Raw genomic sequence first — 27,248 nt, 5'->3', positions numbered from 1 at the left:
GAAAAGCTACCTTTTACCAAACTCTGCTTTCTTTCTTAAAGCCAGCTAGCTATCCATTCTGCTACTGAATCCACATTCTCTGACAATGTTCATCAGTCTATTATGGTGTACCTTATCGAAGGCCTTTTGAAAAGCTAGATAAATTACCTCCACTGCATTACCATTTTCTGTTACCTCTTCAAAAAGTCAATGAGGTTGGTCAAACAAGACTTTCCCATTTGAAATCAATGCTGACTATTCATTACTGGGTTTTTGGTTTCTAGACGTTCTTCTATGTTCTCCTTTAGTAGGGATTCCATTATTTTTCCTACAACCGATGTTATGCAGCCTGGTCTATAATTCCCTGGAGATATTCTATTACACTTCATAAATATAGAGTCCGATATCACTACCGCATTTCTATTGTGATCTTCCCCCACCTTGGACTGCCTTCTGAGCCACGGTTACTTGGTATGCATTGTGGCTGACCTCCCTGCAGTCTTACTCCTTGTCCTCACATCTGCCTGCATCCATTCTTATCTATCTAATCATAGCTAGAGAATCACCTACAATGGCTTCTCTTCCCGCTCCCACATTGTTACCTCTGGTATTCTCCAAGGATCTATCCTTGGCCCCCCTCCTATTCTTTACCTACATGCTTCCCCTCAGCGACATCATCTGAAAACACAGCATCAGTTTCCACATTTACGCTGTTGACACCCAGTTCTAGCTCAGCACCATTTCTCTCGACCGCACCTCCCCAACCCCGCCCCCCACCGCCACTCTCTCTAAATTGGAAGACTGCTTGTCGGACATGCAGTACTGGATGAGCAGAAATTTCCTCCAACTTTATATTGGGAAGACAGAAGCCATTATCTTCAGTTCCTGCCACAAACTCCATTCACTAGCTATCGAAATCATCCCCCTCCTTAGCATCTGTCTGAGGCTGAACCAGAATCTTCGCACCATTGTCATATTTGGCCTTGAAATGAGCTTCTGCTCACATATCCCCACATCACTAAGACCACATATTTCCACCTCCATATCATCGCCTGACTCCACCCCGCCTCACATCTTCTGCTGCTGAAACCCTCGTCTGTGCCTTTGTTACCGCTAGACTTGATCATTCCAATGCACTCCTGGCTGGTGTCTCATATTCCAACCTCTGTAAACATGAGGTCATCCAAAACTCTGCTGCCATTGTCCCCATTTCCTAACTGGCACCTAGTCCCTTTCACCCATCACCCCTGTGTTCACTAACCTGCATTGGCTCTGGGTTCAGCAATGCCTCGATTTTAAAATTCCTCTATGGCATCGCCACTCCCTGTCTCTTTAATCTCCTCCAAACCCCACAACCCACTGAGATATCTGCACTCCTCTAATTCTGGCCTCTTGAACATCGTGATTTTAATCATTCAATCATTGGGTGGCTTGGCATTCAGCTGCCAAGGCCCAAAGCTCTGGAGGTCCTTCCCTAAACCTCTCTGTCTCTCTTTCCTCCTTTAAGACATTCCTTAAAATCTACCTCTTTGACCAAGCTTTTGATCAATCGCCGTATTATCTCCTTATGTGGCTCGGTGTGAAATTTTATTTGCTAACACTCCTGTGAAGTGCCTTGGGATGTTTTACTTCTTTAAAGGTGCGATATAAATACAAGCTGTTGTTGATTTATGTTGTGTTGAATATGTTGCAGGTTTATGGGGAAAGAGCAGGGTAGTGGAATTAACCCGATTGCTCTTCGAAGGAGTTGGCCCAGGCTCGATGGGCCAAATCATAACACACAGTGCATAAAAAACTCATCTCCACCGGTTCTTGTGCCAATTACCTTATATCTGTGTCCTTTGCTAACTAATCCTGCTGCCAGTAGAAACAGTTTCTCCCTGTCCACACTATCAAAGCCCATCATAATTTTGAAATCTCCCCTTAACTTTCTCTGCCCAAAGGAGAACAATCCAAACATCTATAGTCTCTCCACATAACTGAAGTCCCTCATCGCTGGTATCATTCTGGTAAATCTCTTTAGCACCCTCTCCAAGGCCTTGAAATCCTTCCTAAAATGTGGTGCATTTAATGGGGATATAAAAGGAAAATGTAAAGTAGAGAACGTAGGAAGGACTTTTTTATTCATTCACAGGATTGGGCGTCGCTGGCAAGGAATTTAATGCATATCTCAATTGCCCTACAGAAGGTGTTGGTGAGCAATCAGGCACATAGGAACAGGAGTACGCCATTTAACCCATCGAGCTTGTTCCACCATTCAGTGAGATCCTGACTGATCTGCGACCTAATTCCATATACCCACCTTTGGCCCATAGCCCTTACTACCTTTGATAAACAAAAAATTATCAATCTCAGACTTAAAATTAATTGGCTTTGCATCAATTGTCATTTACGGATGAGAGCTCCAAACTGCTCCTACCCTTTGCATGTAGAAATGATTCCTGTCTTCACTCCTGAAAGGCCTGCCTCTAATGTTTAGACTCTGCCCCCAGTCCTAGACTGCGCAACCAGCAGAAATAATTTCTCTACATCCTCCCAATCAGTTCTCCTTAAAATATTGAAAACAGCGATCAAATCACCACTTTACCTTCTAAATACCAGTGAATACAACCCCAGCTTGTGTAATCTCTCCTTGCAATTTAACCCTTGGCGTCCAAGTATCATTCTGGTAAATCTATGCTGCACTCCCTCCAAGGCCAATATATCATTCCTGAGGTGTGGTTTCCTGAACTGCTCACAGTACTCCAGGCGTGGTCTAACCAGAGATTTGTATAGCGGTCGTATATCCACTACCCCCTTGTATTCTAATCCCCCAGATATAAAGAGCAGCATTCCATTAAACTTTTTGATATTTTTCTGTACTTCTCCAAAAATGTTTAATGATCTATGTACATGGACCCCCAAGTCTCTTTGGACCTCCAATGCTTCTAGCTTTTCAACATTTATAAAGTACTCTGTTCTACCTTTGTAAGGTCCAAAGTGGATGAATTCACATTTGCCAGATTGAAATCCGTTTGCCACAATTTTGCCCATTTACTGAATCTGTTAATGGCCCAGAAATTCGGGTCGGAGGCTTCCCGTGGGTGCCAGCCTCCGACCTGCACTTATCTAGTGCACCGGCCATTGAGCGGTGGGCCCGCATGGGATTCCGATCCTGGGCCTCCTCCAACTGCCAGCGCGCAGTGCTTTTGTATCCCAGGGGTGCATTTAGTTTGATGCATCCCATGGGATCACGTGGGCCATCGACAGCCAATGGTAGCAGGGAATGCTTCATTCATAAGTTTGACAGGAAGAGCTGTCAAACCTATAAATACTATAAGCCCCAAAACATCACTAAAACATCAAATACATTTTTAAGAAATCACACATTTAAAATAACTATAAATTACATGATATAACAATTTTAAACAATAATTTAAATTTTTGAAAGATTAATTACATTTTCTAACATACCTTTCTTTAAAGTATTTAAAAATAATAAACCTGTGGAAAAAATGTTTTAATTTTAATTAATTCACCACTTACCTTGTTAAAAGCAAGCCATGTGCCTGCTTTTTACAAGTGTAATGCCTGGAGACTTACCCTCCTGAAGAAACATGCAAAAAAACCGTAAGTTCAATGCGCATGCGCTGCCTCTCTGGCACACACTTTCCACCTCTGAACCTCTTCTTTCAGGGGAACGGAAGTGATGGTTTCCCGCGCATGTGCAGTGCATGCGCGAAACCGGCAATTTCTTTGGGCCTACGCGTGAGTACACAGCACGTACTCACCCGTGGGGACCCGAATTTCTGGGCCATTATCTTTTAATGTTATGCTTCAAAATACACTGCTTACAATGCCGTCTAACTTTGTGTCATCACCAAACTTGGATATGTGACTTTCTATCCCCTCATCTAATTTGTTAATAAATACGGTGATGCTATAAGAAACAAAATACCAAATAGCTTTCACTCGTGCTAGGTCTTCCTCTCGCGTGTATTCAGTGTTGAAGTCTCCATTTGGAAAAGTGTTTGCAAGAGGGTTAAAACTATTTAATACTTTCATTCTTATAGCATCAATATGAAGATCATTTGAAAATGGTAGTTCACTTAACTTATACAATGTTATCCACAAGTTAAATCAACAAAACTAACAGGTCCAAGTAACTGCATTTTCTTAATCAAGCACTATTCAAATTCATCCTATTAATAGAATGAACTACTAGACTTCTTCACCATTCCACTAATGGACTACAAACTAAAAAAATACAATTGAGAAATTTGTTACCTACCTATTACAACTATTTGTACAGTTGAGGCACTGTACCTTTTTGTTAAGTTGTTAAAGGCCTGACAGGTATATTTTCCAGTGACATTCAAAGTGATGCTAGCAATGATAAATCGTTGTGCTTTTTGTGGCAGGGGGGTGTAGTTGAGATACAATTCCAATTCAGCGGGTGGGCTTGAGTCCACAGAACATGAAAAATTAACAGTTCGTCCAGAAATGTAAACGGGTAGATCAGGGTTAATGGATATTTTGAGGATATCCGGTCCATCTAAAATAAATCCACAAGTGAATTGTAATAAAGTTATGCTAAAATGAAAAGCAGTAGTCGACCATACAATTATGGAGGAGACCACCACCACTACAGAAATTGCACACCCATGTCTTTTCTGCACATCATCAATCCCACTGTTATATAAACTGAAGCCAATAAGTTGAAGAACCAACATTTACTGTCACATCATCCACATGCATGTATCCTGCCATTTAATGTCCTACCATTTTGCTAGAACAGTTAATCCCCCTATCCCCGGCCTTGATGAGTAATTACATGGTGAGCTACTGAATCAAACAGATTAAGTCCGTTCCAAATTAGCTACCTGGGCTTTTAAATTGAATTTCTGAGTTGGGAGCCTGGTATCAAAGTGTAGTTTGTGTCGGAACATGTTTCCGACAGGTCTCCTTTCATTTCAGCAAATTCTACTGTGACATCCTTCAGAGGCAGGGCTGGTGGGATGATATCCTCTGAAAGAAATCCTGCCAGTTCTGTCTTTGTGGACGCCAATTTGAAGAATATCTACATGAAGCAGGTGTCATTACTGCTCCAATGTAGTGGTGTGGGTCCAATGCCAGTTTCCCAGTGTGTATGGGTGGGGGTCCAATGTCAGTTTCCCAGTGTGTAGGGGTGAGGATTGAATGCCAGTTTCCCCAGTGTGTAGGGGTGGAGTCGAATTCCAATTTCCCAGTGTGTAGGGGAGGGAGTCCAATGCCAGTTCTCCCAGTGTGTAGGATTGGGGGTCAAATGCCAGTTGCCCAGTGTGTAGGGATGAGAGTCCAATGGCAGTTTCCCCAGTGTGTAGGGGTGAGGGTCCAATGTCAGTTTTCTCAGTGTGTATGGGTGGGGATCAGTGCCAGTTTCCCAGTGAGCAGGGGTGAGGGTCCAATGCCAGTTTCCCAGTGTGTAGGGGTGAGGGTCCAATGTCAGTTTTCTCAGTGTGTATGGGTGGGGATCAGTGCCAGTTTCCCAGTGTACAGGGGTGAGGGTCCAATGCCAGTTTCCCCAGTGTGTAGGGGTGAGGGTCCAGTGCCAGTTTCCCAGTGTGTACGGCTGAGGGTCCAATGACAGTTTCCCAGTGTGTATGGGTGAGGGTCCAATGCCAGTTTCCCAGTTGGAGTTCAGTAATGGACTGAATTTGCTTCCTCTAGCGAGAGGTTAACTGCCAATTCTCTCTTAAAATGAATGATCTGTAAAAACCAGTTTTACACTTATTGCAGCAACGGTGAAACACAATTAATTGTGCTGAAACAAAATTCACAACATTATATTTTCATTTGCTCAATTCAATTCCATGATGAGTCTTTTTTTCCATACAAGCAAATTTTTAACTGTTGGTATCTAAGTATTGCCTATTTAACATCATCTCAAATATCAAACTGCCATTACATTTCAAACTGCCACTGAAGTAGCGCAAAAATGTTCTGATACTACTTCATTTAGATCCTATAGATTGCATCACCTGGTATCAGTATTTGTAGGGAAACGGTGTTAGGGAAATTGACGGGATTGAAGGGGCCTGATAATCTACATCCTAGGGTACTTAAGGAAGTGGCCCTACAAATAGTAGATGCACTGCTGGTCATCTTCCAACATTCGATAGACTCTGGAACAGTTCCCATGGATTGGAGGATAGCTAATGTTACCCCACTATTCAATAAAGAAGGGAGAGAGAAAACGGGGTATTATACACCGGTAAGACTGACATCGGTAGTGGGGGAAATAATAGAGTCCATTATAAAAGATGTAATAGCAGAGCACCTGGAAAACAGTGACAGGATCGGAAAAAGTCAACATGGATTTACAAAATCTAAATTATGTTTGACTAATCTACTGGAATTTTTTGAGGATGTAACTGATAAAATAGATAAGGGAGAAACAGTGGATGTGGTGAATTTGGACTTTCAGAAGGCTTTTGATAAGATACCACATAAGAGATTAACGTGTAAACTTAAGGCACCTGGGATTCAGGGCAAGGTATTCACTTAGATAGAGAACTGGTTGGCAGACAGAAAGCAAAGAGATGGAATAAACGGGACTTTTTCTGAGAGGCAGGCAGTGAATAGTGGGCTACCGCAGGGATCTGTCCTTGGACCCCAGCTATTCACAATATATATTAATGATCTAGACGAGGGAACTAGATGTAACATCTTCAGGTTTGCAGATGACACAAAGCTGGGTGGGCATGTGTGTCGTGAGGATGATGCCAAGAAATTCCAGTTTGATTTGGACAGGTTGGGTGAGTGGGCAGAATCATGGTAGATGCAATATAACGTGTATAATTGCGAGGTTATACACTTTGGTGTCAAAAATAGGAAGGCAGATTATTATCTGAATGGCAATAGATTGGGAGAAGGGGAAGTGCAACGAGACCTGTGTGTCCTTGTGCACCAGTCGCTGAAGGTAACCATGCAGGTGCAGCAGGCGGTTAAGAAGGCAAATGGTATATTGGCCTTCATAGTGAGTGGGTTCTAGTACAGGTACAAGGATGTCTTGCTGCAGTTGTACAGGGCCTTGGTGAGACCACATCTTAAGTATTGTGTGTAGTTTTGGTCGCCTTATCTGAGGAAGGATGTTCTTGCTATGGAGGGAGTGCAGCGAAGATTCACCAGGCTGATACCTGGGATGGCAGGAATGACATTTGAGGAGAGATTGGGTCGATTGGGCTTATACTCGCTGGAGTTTAGAAAAGTGAGAGGGGATCTCATTGAAACTTATAACATTCTAACAGGACTAGACATACTAAATGCAGGAAGGATGTTCCCGATGGCCGGCAAGTCCAGAACCAGGGGTCACTGTCTAAGGATAAGGGGTAAGCCATTTAGGACAGAGATGAGGAGGAATTTCTTCACCCAGAGAGTGGTGAACCTGTGGAATTCTCTACCACAGAATGCAGTTGAGGCCAATTCATTAAATATATTCAAGAAGGAGTTCGATATATTTCTTAAGGCTAAATGGATCAAGAGATATGGAGAGAAGGAAGGCACAGTGTACTAAATTTGGATGATCAGCCATGATCGCATTGAATGGCGGAGCAGGCTCGACGGGCCGAATGGCCTACTCCTGCTCCTATCCTCTATGTATCTATGGTATCAGCATTAGCACTATTAAACCTGAATAGTGATGGGCAGTGTTATTTGGGATTCATAACGCCAGTGTGCACCAACAGCAAAAACAACTTGTATTTATTTAGCACCTTTAAAATGTTAAAATGTCCCAAGATGCTTCACAGGATTATTATAAGAGTAGACATTTGATACCGAGCCACTTAAGAAAAATTAGGGCAGATGACAAAAAGCTTGGTCAAAGAAATAGGTTTTAAGGAGCGTCTTAAAGGAGGAAAAAGAGATTATTGACGCGGAAAGCTTATGGAAGGGACTTGCAGAAGTTAGGGCCTAGGCAACAGGAGGCACGGCCAGCAATGGTTGAGCGATTATAATCAGGGGTGCTCAAGAGGGCAGAATTAGAGGAGCGCTGGTTGCGGGGCTGGAGGAGATTACAGAGCTTGGGAGGGTTGAGTCCTTGGCGGGATTTGAAAACAAGGATGAGAATTTTGAAATTGAGCCGTTGCTTAACCGGGAGCCAATGTAGGACAGCGAGAACAGTGGTGATGAATCAATGGGACTTGGTGCGAGATAGGACAAGGACAGCCGAGTTTTGAATGGCCTCAAGTTTACATAGTGTAGAATGTGGGAGGCCAGCCAGGAGTGTATTGAAATAGTCATGTCTAGAGGTAACAAATGTATGGACTGCCAAAAAAGTTATTTCATTTTTGATTCCTTTGTAAATAAATAGATGGATATGCAACACAAACTGAACAACGTCACTGCCCATAAGTGAATATTTATTTATTACAAGTCCTTTCTCTAAAAAGACAAATTAATTCAAGTATACTTCTTGAAGTAAATAAACTTACAGCAAATTATCATTGTTATTGTAGAAGTGGTAAGTTATCTGCATACACGATTCAATAAATACACCTTATTGCACCAAGAGATCAAACCAGTCTCTTTCACAATCACAACTTCAGTAAGATTGGTAATAATCGATTAATATAATGATCGGTTGGGACACTTACAGCTAACGTTGAGATGATATAGGTCACTTGTCATTCCGTTAATAAAGTTGAATGCATAGCACGTGAATCCTCCATCAGACCGTAACACTCCAGTTATAGTGAGGGTGTTATTATCATAACTTAGACCAATCCTGTTATCAGGAATAATAGCGATATTGTCCTCAAGCCACAGATATGAAACCGCTGTGCCTGATGCGAAACACGTCAGAGCCACGGTGTCATTGTGTTCTACTGGGTTGGTGGCATTGGCTGTAACATTAGGCTTGGAAACAGGCTCTGTCAAAACACAGGAGATTAGTTAGCACACTTGAAAGGTAAACTTGGAGGATGGTGGATTTAGTTCAGGATACTACAGTCAGCATTTGTGCACTGAACTGTTATCTGTGAGTTCTTATGGAAAAATAATGATACTTTCAGCTTAAAGTGCGCAAGTTCCATATGTTGATATCTGCGATTCAGGCACTGTGCAGCAGGGAAATAGAATTTGTACTCCATCAACTTGGCCCTCTGTTATTACTATCATTCTCAAAATGAAACAGATTTATATTGTGACGCTTCACTTTTAGCTGCAGTGTGGATGTATGCTTAATTATTACAGCATATATTTCTTAGTTCTCATGTGCGAATCAAATTACAAAAAAGTATAAAAATAAACGAAGAGGATGAAATGTACAATGCTGGAATCTGACCAGCTATTAGTCCTTACCTTGTGGAGCAATGATGTCATGTAGTAATGTGGATGAAACAAAACAAACTGGATATTCAAACAAAGAGGCAACAGTACATTTGGGTCGAGATTTTTCCACGTTGTGTAAAGGCAAATGTACAAATTATTAATTAACAGCTGAATACATTTTATTGATGCCAGCAGCCGGAACCTACTCCAAGCCTGAGCGCAATCCACTCTACAACAGCCCTCAGTGGTACCCTCCATAACAGTCCTCAGCTGAATCCTAGATGTCAGCAATCTGTCAACTTCTAATGGTAACCCACACACCGCAATGTATGAAGTCGGGTTGATATGCAAATTGTTTCGTTTCACCATTTATTCATTACTTTCATTCATATGTCCCTGTGACTTGTATTTCTCTCCCATTTAAGGCCGACCTTTGCTTTTAAAAATAGAAAGAATGTTTTTACATTATATAAAGAGCCTTTGATGACTTCAGGACATCCCAACGTGCTTAACAGCCAGTTAAGTAGTTTTAAATTGTACATAAGAAATAGGAGCAGGAGTAGGACATTCGGCCCCTCGAGCCTGCCCCGCCAGCCAATAAGATCATGTCTGATCTGATCTTGGCCTTAACTCCACTTTCCCACCCGAGGAACAACACCTCATCTTTCGTTTAGGCACTTTAAAGCATTCTGGATTCAACATCGACTTCAACAATTTCAGACTATAACCTCTGCCCCTGTAATTTTTTTTCTCTTTCTCACATGGCAGCTGTCAATCATTCTGCCACTGCGATTTACACTTCATCTAGAGTCATATCTTTTTCTTAACTTGTCCCATTAATATCTCCATTTGCCTTGCACTATCATCCCTCTTGTCTCTTAATCTCTGCTGCCTTCCAGCCTATCACAGACCTTCCCTTTTGTTCTCTTAACTCCAACCTCTCCCTGCCCCTGCACTTGCTTAAAAACCGGTGACATCTCCAACTTTTTCCAGTTCTGACGAAAGGTCATCGACCTGAAACATTAACACTGCTTCTCTCTCTACAGATGCTTCCTGGCCAGCTGAGTATTTCCATCATTTTCTGTTTTTACTACAACAATAAGCATTGGTCTCCGACCATCATATAATAATTTCTAGGCTATAATATCTAATCAAATGTGGTTTCAATACTACAGTTAAGGCAGCAGTTGGTGATAGTAAAAATTGAAAGCTCAATTTATTAAGATATTCCTCTGACAATTTTTGCAGCAGCACTATTAATCAACTAAAATAAACAGATCACCACTTGTGTGAAAATAGCAGACAGCAATGCTAAGAGGGTTCTTAAGGTAGTTTTGTAATCAGTAATTTGAAGCCTACATTTAAAATGGGTGCACATCTTTGATCTGTAGAATTTATTGTTGGGATTCCTTTGGCATTAACTCACATTACGTTGCCCTTTTTGTTTGCTCTGAGCCAATGGAACAAATCCAAGTTACTTCTCCCCCAGCAATAGGGTGCCACTAATACAGAATAACATGCCCCACAAAATCAAAATGTGGGTCAGTAAAGTGGGATCAATGTTATCAGAATTCAGTGCCAACAACGATATATTTACAATAGCAAAATACTGCGGATGCTGGAAATCTGAAATAACAATAGAAAACTGTGTAAAAACTCAGTAGGCCAGGCAGCATCCGTGGAGAGAGATACAGAGTTAACGTTTCAGGTCTGGGACCGACTTCTTGATTCAATGATTAGCAAAGCGCATGCGCAGCCACCTTGTTCTGGAAAGATATATTTATTTAAGTTACGATTGATTCTTCCTGTTTAATGCGTTGGAAAGAGACAGGCCATTCATGGGAAGGACTTAATTTCTTATCTGTTCTACATTTCAGATGCTGTAATCTCGTAAATATCACATCAAGCATATGATGTTTGGTGCTATGAAGCTGCTCCGATCTCCACAAAACAAAACAGGGGAATACATTCTAGTAATAATTAAACATAAAATCAGTTTTAATACTTAAGCAGCCAAAATCCAGTCATAGAAAATATTGTATAAATTAAAATATCAGTTAAATAGCTCAAATTGTTACAGTTTTGTGTTACTGATTGAGCACAGAGTTGAATATTTGTCCAAACATGTGAATAATGTTAAAGTAATAGCTCTTGCCCATAAAAGACATGCAAATTCACCGAATCAAAGTAGTAGATATTTTATTTACATTAGTGCATTTGGAATTAAACTGAGCCAATTACTGTGTAAATATTATCAAATGATGCTTTCTGCCAAGTACAGTAACACATTGATAATCACCAAACTGCAACATGAACATTCCGCCTGATTACTGAGCACGTGCTCATTCTAACAAGGTTTACAGGTTAATCGATTAGAAAAATGAATATCCAAGATAATATTAATGATGCCACATGATTAACATGGATAACACATTTCAGTTAGGAGAAGTTTCATTGTTCTGTCGGTGCGGCTGTAACAAAAGGCCAACTTGTCTTTTCTCTCTGCAGATGCTGAGGCACCTATTGTGAATTTCCACCATTTTCTGTGCCTTTTAGTTCTTTGTATTAAAAATTCAACTTTCACCCTTATCTATATACATACACAATATTAAAACGTAACCTGTATGCGCTAAACACTTTTAAAGCACTAATGCATTAAATTATTAGGCCATTGTTAAAATTAATTGATTTCAAACAGACATACTTTGTTTACTTGTCACAGGCACCAATTGACTCTAAATTTGAAAATATTTACTGTACAGAACATCACTTTTTATAAGAAATAATTTAAAAGTGTTGAAAGTGGCTGATACCTGCTGAGCTGACAATTTTCAGGCTATTGAGGAATAGAAATTCAATACATGTGATAACTTTTTTTGGACCGGATTAGGATTTATGTACGGACATTTCATATCTAATTTTACATGTGTTATTGGGCGATAGAGTGAGAAACGATTGTACTGATTACTGTTTCATAGAATTATAATGCATGGGAGACGTTTGTGTGTTGGAATTGCATACGTTGGAGATGAAATGAGCTTGTCTGGTGAAGGTAATGGGTGTCAATGGGTTGAGCTTCCATTACACTGCATGCATGGCAGTGGATGTGAAGCAATTTGGTGCACTTACATTCCTTGCTTGGAATAGAGTTAGGCCGAGTTTAGAAATATAGTTATCTTAGTCAACTATACTTACAGACTTGATCCACTATTCCAGTAAAATGACAACAGAAAATGTGCAAAGGACCTATTGTAACCGAAAAAACAATAAACACATAAAAGGAGTACTGTAATCAGGATATTCACCTCAATTCTAATGTTTCTCCCCATTACACCATTGCGTTGGTGTATGAATATTTAATGCATCCCTATGCAATTGCTTTGTGCACTGTTTCCATTAAGACACCAAACTACATTTTAAATGGGTTAAATTACAGTTCTAGTAATTTCACAGGTAAATAGTGTCTGGAAAATAATATTTCAGTATTATTTGAAGGCTTAAATGTGTTATTTTTTTAATCTCTATGGTTGTGGAGTATTTGAGTTGTATTTCAATATCTTTATCACTCGTGCTTGAGTTTCAAATTTCATGCATGAATACAGCACATCCATTCTCAAATCAGTGGGTGGCCGAGGCAACTCACAGATAATTAACAGTCTCTCATCTGCACAAGATGCAAAACATTGAATTATCAGAAATACATTTGATTATATGTAAATAATTACCTACTAAACAACAGTCAACATGGATTCAGAAAGCATAAAGTCCGGCCTGGCCAAAGTCCTCAACCTTATTGAGGAAGTGGCAGGTGATGTAAAATGGGAAAAGGCAAAGTATGTGGTGTACCTCGGCTTGCAAATAATTTCAGACAAATTTCCACACAAAAGACAATGGGCTAAGCTCAAGGCTATAAAAATCCATTTTAAACCTTTGGAAAGACTAATAAACTGGCTGAAACATTGAACAATGGCAGACGGAATTTAATGGAGATGTAAAAATAAGGTACTGAACACAGAAAATAAAGTGGGTGATATATGTACTGCATGAATGTAGTTGAAATTAGCGAAGAAGTCAAAACAGATCTAGAATTCCGAGTAGACTAGATGCACAAAACATTGGAGATCAACAATCACAATGCTAGTAGAATGCTGAGCCATATAGTCACAACAATGGAGTACAAGTCAGAGAAAGACGTGGCCAATGGTATATTGCACCGATCAGACCACACTTTGAGTATGGTGTGTAGTTCTGAACACTTGAGACACTGGGGACATATTCAGCAGCGAGACAGAGCAGAGATACGCAATTGAGTCATAGAGTCATAGTTATACAGCACACAAAGAGGCCCTTTGGCCCATCAGGTCCATGCCGGCCATCAATCCCTGTCTAATCTAATCCAAATTTCCAGCATTTGGTCCGTAGCCATGTATGTTATGGCATTTCAAGTGCTCATCCAATGCTTCTTAAATGTTGTGAGGATTCCTGCCTCTACGACCCTTTCAGGCAGTGAGTTCTAGATTCCAACCGCCCTCTGGCTGAAAAAGTTTTTCCTCAAATCCCCTCTAAACCTCCTGCCCCTTACCTTGAATCTATGCCCCCTTGTTATTAACCCCTCTACTAATGGGGCTGAGTCTCGGTAGCAAAAATGAAGAAACGTGTGCATTTCAGCCTTAAGGGGATTGATCTGAATGGGTGTAGCAAATAATAAATCGTATAGAAAAGAGATAGCCAAAAATGACTTCAAATTAAAATGATAGTCGAGCGACAGGACACAGATTCAAAGGGTGAAAGGCAAATTGAGAAACAACACCAGCTATTTCTGCTTCAACAACAAAAACATATATATATATAGCGCCTTGAACGTGGTAAAACGTCCCAAGGAGCTGCACATGATTATTTTAAGACAAAAAATGACACTGATCCACATAAGGATGAATTAGGGCAGGTGAGCAAAAGCTTGGTCAAAGAGGTAGGTTTTAAGGAGCATCTTAAAGGAGGAAAGAGAGGTAGCGAGGTGGACAGGTTTAGGCAGGGAATTCCAGAGATTGGGCCTAGGCAACAAAAGGCACGGCCTCCAAAGGTTGAGTGATTATAATCAGGGATGCTCAAGAGGGCAGAATATTCCATGAATTGATCACTGGGAGAGAGAGAGTGTGTGTGTATAGATGATTAGGTAGGTAGATAGATAGAGGTTCTCGGCATAATTTATCTATGTGTAAATAAACATTTTTAATTAGACTCAAAGTATACAATGGATATATAAAGAGAGAAAGAGAGGTCGTCATTTAACATTGGTTTCTTGTGACTGGAAGCAGTTTTTGACCAGCAATTTATGGTTCCAAGAGATCATTTTCAATATGGCGCCCTCTGCCCTCTGCCCTCCGCGGGGAGCGGTGGCGATTGTGAATAGGACAACCAACAGCGTGTCTCTTCAATCAATCAGACTGAAGAATCACTGATACACGCAGAGTCTAAACCAGGAAGTATGAATTTGAATCTTTAATTCATAGTAAAATCATGCACAGAAAGGGAAATAAAACAGTAGTTCAGCCCAGCAGGATTATTACACCCATTCTGGGCACCATGCCTTAGGGAGGGTGTAAAGGCTTTGAAGAGGGTACAGAAGAGATTTACATAATGGTTCTAGGGATGAGGGATTACAGTTACGTGGAAAGACTGGAGAAGCTGGGGTTGTTTTCCTTGGAGCAGAGAAGGCTAAGAGGAGATTTGATGGAGGGGTTTGAAATCATGAACGGTTTAGATAGAGGAAATAAAGGTAAACAGTTCCCAATGGCTGAAGGGTCGATAAACAGAGGGCGCAGATTGAAGTTGACTGGCAAAAGAAGCAGAGGCAACATGAGGAAAAACTATCTCTTTATAAAATAAAGACTTGCATTTATAGAGCACCATTCATGACCTCAGGATGTCCCAAAACATTTTACAGCCAATGAAGTACTTTCAAAGTACTATTGTAATGTAGCAATTACACAATAATTGGTTAGGATCTGGAATGGACTGCCTGAAATGGTGGTGGAGGAACATTCTATAATGGCTTTCAAAAGGGAATTGGTAAATAGCTGAAGGAAAAAATGGCAGGGCTACAGTGAAAGTGCGGGGGAGTGGGACTAGCTGAAGTGCTCTTGCAGAGAGCCTGCACAGGTTCGATGGTCCGAATGGCCTCCTTCTGTGCTGTAACCATTGATTCTATTTCCAAGTCCAGGACAAGAAATATATAACAAAAAGAGCAGTGGTCCCAACACTGAGCCAAGGCTCCCTTGCACACTGGTCTCCACTATGAAAGGGTTTTAAATATTTCAAACAAAGATGAATGACGACTCAAGATATTCACACACTGTATAACAGGCTCATGAATGTCCTGCAAATAAACTGAACTTCATGCTGAGTATTTATTGGTTACAATATAGCAAATGCCCGAAATAGACTAGCAATAGATGATACTTCAAGAACGGAGCATAGTCCATGTAGGTCAGGTGCCCAAATGATAAATGCACAATGGGCCGAATTTTGAGACCTCGATGGGTTCGTATGACGTGTGTACGTGCCCGTAGGGGCAGCCAAGATGCGGGTTCAGGTATGCGAAGTGCATGCACTAAAACCCGGAATTTACGATCTGTGAAGAATCTTCTTAACAGATCCTCCACAGCCCCGGCAGATGGGCCTCTGTGGGTGGAGAGTTGCGCTATTTGCCCACCTTTCACCCGCTGAATGGCTGTGAAATTCTTACACCTGGTAAAAGCAGCCATTATGCCTCATTTTACCAGCATAAGAGTTTTAAAAACAGATAAATTATATGTTATCACTCATTTATACAATAAAAACCCTGTCAAATAAGTTAAGTTTAATTTTAGCCCTGGTAAAACATTTTTTCCTGAACGATATTTTTGTTTCAAATATTTAATTCAATGGCACTTTAATTAATTTTAAAGATGTATTTTTATTTATTTCATGTATTCATGCATTTTTAATTGATTCCAAAACAGTCCATTTGTCCCAATTGGTCTATGCTGGTGTTTATGCTCCACAGGAGTCTTCTCCCATCCTACTTCATCTAATCCTATCTACATATTCTATCAACATATGCTTCTGTCCCGTTCTCCCTCATGTGTTAATCTTAAATGTGTTTGTCTTCCTCTTAAATGTAATTATGCTAGTTAAAATCATAGAAACATAGAACAATAGGAGCAGTAGATCATTCGGCCTTTTGAGCCTGCTCCGACATTCAATATCATCATGGCTGATGCTCTTTCTCAATAGCATATTCCCGCTCACTCCCCATACCCCTTGATGCCTTTTGTGTCTAGAAATCTATCTACCTCCTTCTTAAATATATTCAATGATTTGCCCTCCACAGTCTTCTGTGGTAGAGAATTCCACAGCTTCAACACCCTCTGAGTGAAGACATTTCTCCTCATCTCAGTCTGAAAGCTCCTTCCCCGTATCCTGAGAGTCTGGCCCGTCGTTCTCGATCCCCAGCCAAGGGAAACATCCTCCCTGCATCTAATCTGTCTAGCCCTGTCAGAATTTTATACGTTTCAATGAGATCCCTTCTCATTCTTCTAAAATCTAGTGAATACAGGCCTAGTCGACCCAATCTCTCCTCATACGACAGTCCTGCCATCCCAGGATTCAGTCTGGTGAATCTTCGCTGCACTTCCTCTATGGCAAGTATACCTTTCTTAGGTAAGGTGAACAAAACAGCACACAGTACTCCAGGTGTAGTCTCACCAGGGCCCTGTATAACTGTAGTAAGACATCCTAGCTCCTGTACTCAAATCCCCTTGCAATGAAGGCCAACATAACTGCCTTCGTAACTGCTTGCTGCACCTGCATGTTTGCTTCCAGTGACTGGTGTACAAGGAGAAGCAAGTCCCTTTGTCCAACAACATTTCCCAATCTATCACCATTTAAAGAATACTGTACCTTTCTATTTTTTTTCGACCGACATGGATAACTTCACATTTATCCACGTTAAACTGAATCTGTCATTTATTTGCCCATTCACTCAACTTGTCTAAATCGCCTTGAAGCCTCTTAGCATCCTCCTCACAACTCACAATCCCACGTAGTTTCGTGTCGTCAGCAAACTGGGAAATATTGCATTTGGTTCCCCCTTCCAAATCATTGATATATATTGTGAATAGCTGGGGCCCAAGCACTGATCCCTGCCCCATTAGTCACCACCTACCACCGCAAAAAAGACATATTTATTCCTGCTCTCTGTTTCCTGTCTGTTAACCAATTTTCAATTCATGCCAGTATATTACCACCATCCCATGTGCTTTAATTTTGCACACTAACGTCTTATGTGGGACTTTATCGCAGGCCTTCTGAAAATCCAAACACACCACATCCACTGGTTCTCCCTTATCTATTCTACCAGTTGCATCCTCAAAAAACTCGTCAAACACGATTTCCCTTTCATAAATCCATATTGACTCTGCCTAATCCCATTGATATGTTCTAAGTGTCCTGTTATCACATCCTTTATAAGAGACTCTAGCATTTTTCCTGCTACTGATTTTAGGCTAACCGGTCTGTAGTTCTCTGTTTTCTCTCTCCCTCCTTTTTTAAAATAGCGCAGTTACATTTGCCACCCTCCAAACTGCAGGAACTGTTCCATAATCTATAGAATTTTGGAAGATGACAACCAATGCATCTAGTATTTCCATGGCTATCACTTTTAGTTCTCTGGGATGCAGATTATCAGGCCCTGGGAATTTATCGGCTTTCAGTCCCATTAATTTCTCCAGCAATATTTTTTTACTAATACTAATTTCCTTTAATTCCTCCTTCTCACTAGACCCTTGGTTCCCTAGCATTTCTGCAAAGCTATTGGTGTCCTCTTCCATGAAGACAGAACAAAAGTATTTGTTCAATTGCTCGACCATTTCCTTATTCCCCATTATACATCCTCCCGTTTCTGACTGTAAGCGACCTACGTTTGTCTTCACTAATCTTTTTCTTTTTACATACTTGTACCAACTTTTACAGTCCGCTTTTATGTTTCTTGCACATTTACTCTCATATACTATGTTTCCCCTCTTAATCAATCTCTTGGCCCTTTTTTGTTTATTTCGAAACTGCTCCCAATCCCCAGGCTTGCTATTTTTACTAGCCACTTTATATGACTCCTCTTTGAATATAATGCTATCCTTAATTTATTTTGTTAGCCATGGTTGGGCCGCTTTTCCTTTTACGTAAGAACATAAGAACATAACATGTAGGAGCAGGAGTAGGCCATACAGCACCTCGGACCTGCTCCACCTTTCATTAGGATCATGGCTGCTCCGAAACCAGACTCACGTCCTCTTCCCTGCCCGCTCCTCATAACCCTTAATACGCCTATCAGCTAGGAAACTATCTCCATTTTAAATTTATTTACTGTCGCAGCTTCCACAGCTCTCTGAGGTAGCAAATTCCATAGATTTACTACCCTCTGAGTGAAGAAGTTTCTCCTCATCTCAGTTCTGAAATGGCAGCACCTTATTCTAAGGTTATGCCCCCTAGTTGTAGTCTCACCCATCAGTGGAAACATCCTCCCCGCATCCACCCGATCATGCCCCCTCACAATCTTATAAATTTCGATAAGGTCGCCTCTCATTCTTCTGAATTCCAATGAGTAGAGGCCCAACCTACACAACCTTTCCTCATAAGTCAACCCCCTCATCTCCGGAATCAACCGAGTGAACCTTCTCTGAACTGCCTCGAGAGCAAGTATATCTGTTCTTAAATATGGAAACCAAAACTGTACGCAGTATTCCAGGTGTGGCCTCACCAGTACCCTGTATAACTGAAGCAAGACTTCCCGGCTTTTATACTCCATCACCCTTGCAATAAAAGCCAAGATTCCATTGGCCTTCCTGATCAACTGCTGTACCTGCATACTAACCTTCTGTGTTTCATGCACCAGGACCCCCAGATCCCTTTGTACTGTAGCACTTTGCAGTTTCTTTCCATTTAGATAATAACTTGCTCTTTGATTTTTTCTGCCAAAGTGCATAACCTCACACTTTCCAACATTATGTTCCATCTGCCAAATTTCTGCCCACTCACTTAGCCTGTCTATGTCCTTTTGGACGCTTTTGATGTCCTCTTCACTCATTGCTTTCCCTCCCATCTTTGTATCATCGGCAAACTTGGATACATTGAACTTGGTCCCCTCCTCCAAATCGTTAATAATGATTGTAAAGAGTTGGGTTCCCAGCACTGACCCCTGCGGAACACCACTAGTTACTGATTGCCAACCCGAGAATGAACCATTTATCCCAACTCTCTGTTTTCTGTTAGATAGCCAATCTTCCACCCATGGCAGTGTATTACCCCCAATCCAGTGATTTTTTATCTGGTGCAGTAATCATTTGTGTGGCACCTTGTCAAATGCCTTTTGGAATTCCAAATACTCCACATCCACTGGTTCCCCTTTATCCACCCTGTTTGTTACGTCCTCAAAGAATTCGAGCAAATTTGTCAAACATGACTTCCCCTTCATAAAACCATGCTGACTCTGTCCGTTTAAATTATGCTTATCCAAATGTCCTGTTACTGCTTCCTTAATAATGGACACCAACATTTTACCAACCGCAAATATTATTCAAACTGGTCTATAGTTTCCAGCCTTTTGTCTACCTCCCCTTTTAAATAAGGGCGTTGCATTAGCAGTTTTCCAATCTGCTGGGACCTTTCCTGAATCGAAGGAATTTTGGAAATTTACCACCAATGCATCCGCAATCCCTACCGCTACTTCTCCCAAGACCCTAGGATGTAAGCCATCAGGTCCAGGGGATTTATGCACCTTCAGTCCCATTATCTTACCGAGTACCATCTCCTTAGTGATTTAAATCGTGTTTAACTCCTCCCCCCTATAGCCCCCTGTTTGTCCAGTGTTGGGATATATTTAGTGTCCTGTACATTAAAGACTGATACAAAATATGTGTTCAGCGTATTTGCCATCTCCATGTTCCCCACTACTAATTTCCCGGTCTCATCCTCTAAGGGACCAACATTCACTTTAGCCACCCTTTTTCTTTTTAAATAACTGTAGAAACTCTTGCTATCTGTTGTTATGTTTTTTGCTAGTTTACTTTCATAATCTATCTTCCCCTTCTTAATTAGTATTTTAGTTATTATTTGCTGGCTTTTAAATGCTTCTCAATCTTCTATCCTCCCACTAGATTTGGCTACTTTATATGCCCTTGTTTTTCAGTCGGATACTATCATTTATTACTTTACTTAGCCACGGATTGCTGTCTTTTCTTTTACGCCCCTTTTTCCTCAGTTGAATATATTTTTCTTGAAAGTTGTGAAATATCTCCTTGAATGTACACCACTGCTCCTGTACCGTCTTACACCTTAATCTATTATCCCAGTCCATTTTAGTCAACTCTGCTCTCATACCTTCATAGTCTCCTTTATTTAAGCTTAGTACGCTGGTTTGAGATCCAACTCTCTCACCCTCCAACTGAATTTGGAATTCAACCATGTTATCGTCACTCATATCAAGGGGATCCTTTACTAGGACATTTTTTATTAATCCTGTCTCCTTACACAGGACCAGATCTAAGATTGCCTGCCCCCGGTTGGTTCAATAACATACTGCTCAAGGAACCCGTCCCTAATGCACTCTATGAACTCTTCCTCAAGGCTGCCCTGCCCAATTTGATCTGCCCAGTCAATATGAAAGTTAAAATCTCCCATGATTATAGCTGTTCCCTTATTACAAGCCCCAATTATTTCCTGATTTATACTCCGACCAATAGAGTTGCAACTGTTAGGAGGCCTATAGAATACACACACTAGTGATTTTTCCCCCTTATTATTCCTTAGCTCCACCCAAACTGTTTCCCTATCCTGATCCTTTGACCCAATATCATTTCTCACTATTGCAGTGATTCCATCCTTTATTAACGTAGCCACCCCACCTCCCTTTCCTTCCTATCTGTCATTCCTAATAGTCAAATACCCCTGGATGTTTAGTTCCCAGTCATGGTCACCTCACAGCCATGTTTCTGTAATGGCCACCAGATCATACCCATGTGTAGTCATTTGTACCGTCAACTCATCTATTTTGTTAAGAATGCTGCGCGCATTCAGATAAATAACTTTTATATATGTTTTGTGACAATTTATTTCTGCTGTTACCCCCTTTACTACTTTACCTTTATCTTTATATATTCTGTCCCTTCCTGACATGCTCTGATTTTTAATTTCCCCACTGCTACTTTGCTGTATTGCCTGCTCCGCTGACATTGTTATGTTTTTCTCTCTTTAAACCTCCCCCCCACTAAATAGTTTAAAGACCTCTCTACAGCCCTAGTTATTCGATTCGCCAGGATTCTAGTCCCAGCACTGGCCAAGTGAAGTCCGTCCCAACGGAACAGGTCTCTCCTGTCCCAGTACTGGTGCCAGTGTCCCAAGACACTGTGTTTATGCGCCAGAAACTTGCCTCAACTATTCCTTTTGGTAGCGACTCTGACATTCTAATCATTTTCTCGGCAAGGAAGTTATTGGATGAATTGCTTATTGACGAAAATCAGATCACTAGTAAGCTTCCTTGTTGAGACAGCGAGATTATTGTGGCTGCATTGGAAATTCCGTGATGCGCTGAACACAAGGGTCGCGCACTCCACATCAGAACTACAGATATTTTCACCAGTTAGGTATGAAAGTGGCTTTTCAGCTGGGTTGCTTTATGAATGATCCAATGTGATTCCCCGTTCCCCTTTTCACTTCCTTCGACATTGAAAGATCCGCAGCAAAATGTTGCACTATCCATAGTTACATAGATACATAGAAACATAGAAGATAGGAGCAGGAGTAGGCCATTCGGCACCTCGAGCCTGCTCCGCTATTTAATGTGATCATGGCTGGTCATCCAAACTCAGTACCCTGTCCCTGTCTTTTCCCCATATCCCTTGATCCCTTTAGCCTTAAGAAATATATCTAACTCCTTCTTGAATATATTTAATGAATTGGCCTCCACTGTCTTGTGTGGTAGGGAATCCCACAGGTTCACCACTATCTGGGTGAATAAATTCCTCCTCATCTCTGTCCTATATGGCTTAACCCTTATCCTTCGACTTTGACCCCTGGCTCTGGACTACCCCGCCATCGGGAACATCCTTCCTACGTCTAGTCTGTCTAGTCCTGTTAGAATTTTATAAGTTTCAATGAGTTCCCCTCTCATTCTGCTAAGCTCCAGCGAGTATAAGCCCAATCGACCGAATCTCTCCTCATACGTCATTCCTGCCATCCCAGGTATCAGTCTGGTGAATCTTCGCGGCACTCACTCCATTTCTATCTGTTTAAATTCAAGCAAATAAGTCAATTAACCCTTTACCCACAAAATATGCCCCCAGCTGTGCAACAGTGCCATGTGAAACGTTACCGCCAGGTTTTCTTCAAGCTGATGCTTGATCCAACAAAAGACTTGCATTTATATAGCTTCTTTCACTTCCCAAAGCACTTTACAGCCAAGAAAGTTCTTTTTCAAGTGTAGTCCATGTGGTAAACGCAGCCGCCTATTTGAGCTCAGTACCCCCCCACAAGCATAACTTGATAATGGTCAGCTAATCCGGGTTTTTTCTGTTATGTTGATTGAGGAGTATATGTTTGGCAGGACCCCGGAAAAAAGGAATGACTTGTGACATGAATATAATTAAAATAGTATATGAACAACCCTTTCCCCACAAAAACCTTTCACTTACCAAGTATATGTAGAGTGATGTTTGCTGATGCTGGAGTCCCGGTGTTTGGAAGCATGTAAACAGTGTAGTCGCCACTGTCCGAAGCTGTCACTGACGTCAGCAGGAGCGAACCGTTCGGGAGGAATAACTCAGCCCGTGTTCTGTAGTCAAAACTTGGATTTACAGCTGTACCGGACCAGAAAGTGACACCTTTCAGCCCGAAGTCCCAGGTCCCTAACAGCACCTCAGCTGACGGCCGCACTGAAAAAAAAGCGTTGTCTCCGACGGTCACATTCATCCGACTGTTTTCTGTATGTATAGTAAAACCCACGGGCTCAACTGAGGAAAGAAAATCACATTGAGGAGGAAGTAAAGAGAAAGACACAAACTCGACAAAAGACAGAGATAATAACGTCATCTCTTGTATCTCTTGTTTTTCTAATTACTAAAGCAAATGATCCGAGAAAGTGATCCTCACCTGCAGCTATAAATAAGCAAACAGCTACCGCGGTAAGTGGCAGAGTCTCCATCCTGAGAGAGCAGCGCCAGTCCCTGTTACACTCGGTGAGATAATGGGGAATTACAGACCGGTAAGCCTGACATTGGCAGTGGGGAAAATGCTGGAGTCCATTATAAAGGAAGTAATGGCAGAGCACTAGGAAGAAAGTGACCGGATCAGTCAAAGTCAACATGTATTTACAAAAAGTAAATCGTGCTTGACTAATATACAGGAATTTTTTGAGGCTGTAACTGGTAAAATAGATAAGGGAGAACCAGTGGATGTGGTGCATTTGGATTTTCAAAAGGCTACTTTTTCTGGCCACTTCATATGACTCCTCTTTGAATCTAATACTATCCTTAATTTCTTTTGTTTGTCAAGGTTGGGCCGCTTTTCCTTTTTTGTTTATGCGCCAGAATGTTGCCTCAACTATTCCTTGTGGTAGCGACTCCCACATTCTAATCATTCTGTGGGCGAGGAAGTTATTGGATGAACTGCTTATTGAGGAAAATCAGGTGACTAGTAAGCTTCCTTGTTGAGACAGCGAGATTATTATATATTTTTTTAATTCATTGATGGGATTTGGGCGTCGCTGGCTGGCTCGGCCTGCATTTAGTACCCATCCCTAATTGCCCTTGAGAAGATGGTGGTGAGCCGCCTTCTTGAACCACTGCAATCCATATGGTGTAGGTACACCCACAATGCTGTTCGGAAGGGAGTTCCAGGATTTGGCCTAGCGACAGAAGGAACAGCGATACAGGTCCGAGTCAGGATGGTGTGTGGCTTGGAGGGGAACTTGTAGGTGGTGATGTTCCCATTCGTCTGCTGCCCTTGTCCTTCTAAGTGGTAGAGGTCGTGGGCTTGGAAGGTGCTGTTGAAGGAGCTTTCGCGAGTTGCTGCAGTGCATCTTGTAGATGGTACACACTGCAGCCACAGTGCGCCAGTGGTGTAGGGAGTGAATGTTGAAGGTGGTGGATGGAGTGCCAATCAAGCGGGCTGCTTTATCCTGAATGGTGTCGAGCTTCTTGAGTGTTGTTGGAGCTGCACTCATCCAGGCAAGTGGAGAGTATTTCATCACACTCCTGACTTGTGCCTTGTAGATGGTGGGGAGTCAGGAGGTGAGACACTCGCTGCGGAATTCCCAGCCTCTGGCCTGCTCTTGTAGCCACAGTATTTATATGGCTGGTCCAGTTCAGTTTCTGATCAATGGTAACCCCCAGGATGTTGATAGTGGGGGAGTCAGCGATGGTAATGCCATTGAATGTCAAGGGGAGATGGTTAGAGTCTCGCTTGCTGGAGATGGTCATTGCGTGGCACTTGTGTGGTGCGAATGTTACTTGCCACTTGTCAGCCCAAGTCTGAATGTTGTCCAGGTCATGCTGCATATGGACACGGACTGCATCAGTATCTCACGAGTCTCGAATGGTGCTAAATTATTGCGGCTGCATGGGAATTTCAGTGATTCGCTGCCCACAAGGGTCGTACACTCCACAACAGAACTACAGATATTTTCTTCAGTTAGGTAAGAAAGGGGGTTTTCAGCTGAGTTGCTTTATGAATGATCCAATGTGATTCTCCGCTCTCCTTTTAACTTCCTTCGATATTGAAACATCCGCAGCAAAATGTTGCACAATCCATATTTATATAGAAACATTGAAACATATAAGATAGGAGCAGGAATAGATCGTTTGGCCCCTCGAGCCCGCTCCGCCATTCAGTGAGATCATGGCTGATCTTCCAAATTCAGTATCCTGTCCCTGCCTTCTCCCCATATCCCTTGATCCCTTTAGCCTTAAGAAATATATCTAACTCCTTCTTGAATATATTTAATGAATTGGCCTCCACTGCCTTCTGTGGTAGGGAATTCCACAGGTTCACCACTCTCTGGGTGAAGAAATTCCTCCTCATCTCTGTCCTAAATATCTTAACCCTTATCCTTCGACTGTGACCCCTGGTTCTGGAATCCCCGGCCATCGGGAACATCCTTCCTGCATCTAGTCTGTCTAGTCCTGTTAGAATTTTATAAGTTTCAATGAGATCCCCTCTCATTCTTCTAAACTCCAGCGAGTGTAAGCCCAATCGACCCAAGCTCTCCTCATACGTCATTCCTCCCATCCCATGTATCAGCCTGGTGAATCTTCGCGGCACTCACTCCATTTCCATCTGTTTAATTCCAGGCAAATAAGCCAATTAACCCTTTATTCACAAAATATGCCGCTAGCTCTGCAACAATGCCACGTGAATCCTTACCGCCTGGTTTTATTTAAGGTGCTGATTGATCCAAAAAAAGACTTGCATTTATATAGCATCTTTTACGTCCCAAAACACTTTACTGCCAATGAAGTACTTCTCAATTGTAGTCAATGTCGGATAGCAGCCGCCTATTTGAGCTCAGTACCCTCCCTCAAGCAGCAACTTGATAATGAGCAGATAATGCGGGTTTTTTTGGTTATGATTGAGGAGTATATGTTTGGCAGGACCCCGGAAATAAGGAATGACTTGTGACATGAATATAATTATAATAGTATATGAACAACCCTTTTCCCACAAAAACCTTTCACTTACCAAGTACATGTAGAGTGATGTTTGCTGATGCTGGAGTCCCGGTGAATGGAAGCATGGTAACAGTGTACTCTCCACTGTCCGAAGCTGTCACTGACTTCAGCAGGAGCGATCCGTTCGGGAGGAATAACTCAGCCCGTGTGATGTGTTCAAGACTTAGATTCCCAGCTGTGCTATTCCACACAGCGATACTTTTCAGCCCGAAGTCCCAGGTCCCTATCACCACCTCAGCTGACGGCTGCACTGAAAAAAAAGCGTTGTCTCCGACGGTCACATTCATCCGACTGTTTTCTGTATGTATAGTAAAACCCATGGGCTTAACTGAGGAAAGAAAATCACATTCAGGAGGAAGTAAAGAGAGAGACACAAACCCGACACAAGACAGAGATAATAACGTCATCTCTTGTATCACTTGTTTTTCTAATTAATAAAACAAATGATCCCAGAAAGTGATCGTCACCCGCAGATATAAATAGCAAACAGCTACCGCGGTAAGTGGCAGAGTCTCCATCCTGAGAGAGCAGCGCCAGTCCTTGTTACACTCGGTGACTGACCCGCTGTTCATGGTCAACAGAACAGATCAGTTGAGTCACTTACTGAAGAGGCAATGCTGATTGGACCGGGTGCTGTTTACCTGATTGGAAATTATTTCCACTCACTTCAATCTAAATATTACATATTAATAGAAAATATTGGCAAGATACAGGAAATGGTCTGGTTAATTTCAAGTGCACAGATTTTTTCTCAGAAATTAAACATTATTCGCTCTTTTATGATCTGGAATGCACTGCTGGAATGGGTGGCGGAAGCAGATTCAGTCCTAACCTTCAAAAGGGAATACACCAGCAGGAGTATTACGCCCATTCTGGGCACCATGCTTTGGGAAGGATGTAAAGGCTTTGAAGAGGGTACAGAAGAGATTTACATAATGGTTCTAGGGATGAGGGATTACCGTTACTTGGACAGACTGGAGAAGCTGGGGTTGTTTTCCTTAGAGCAGAGAAGGCTAAGAGGAGATTTGATGGAGGGGTTTGAAATCATGAACGGTTTAGATGGAGGAAATAAAGATAAACAGTTCCCAATGGCTGAAGGGTCGATAAACAGAGGGTGCAGATTGAAGTTGACTGGCAAAAGAAGCAGAGGCAACATGAAGAAAATCTATTTTTTTTTATAAAAGGAAGACTTGCATTTATAGAGCACTATTCATGACCTCA

General features: G+C 41.7%; 1 pseudogene; it reads right to left on the bottom strand.

The window, feature by feature from the left end:
- Positions 1-27,248, bottom strand: part of LOC147109899 (basement membrane-specific heparan sulfate proteoglycan core protein-like) — a 193,291-nt pseudogene that overhangs the window by 44,799 nt on the left and 121,244 nt on the right.

Source organism: Somniosus microcephalus, chromosome 12, assembly GCF_052327205.1.
Source record: "Somniosus microcephalus isolate GS21.2 chromosome 12, FLI_Smic_1.0, whole genome shotgun sequence".
Classification (NCBI taxonomy): domain Eukaryota; kingdom Metazoa; phylum Chordata; class Chondrichthyes; order Squaliformes; family Somniosidae; genus Somniosus; species Somniosus microcephalus.
This window is presented reverse-complemented; position numbering and strand designations above follow the sequence as displayed.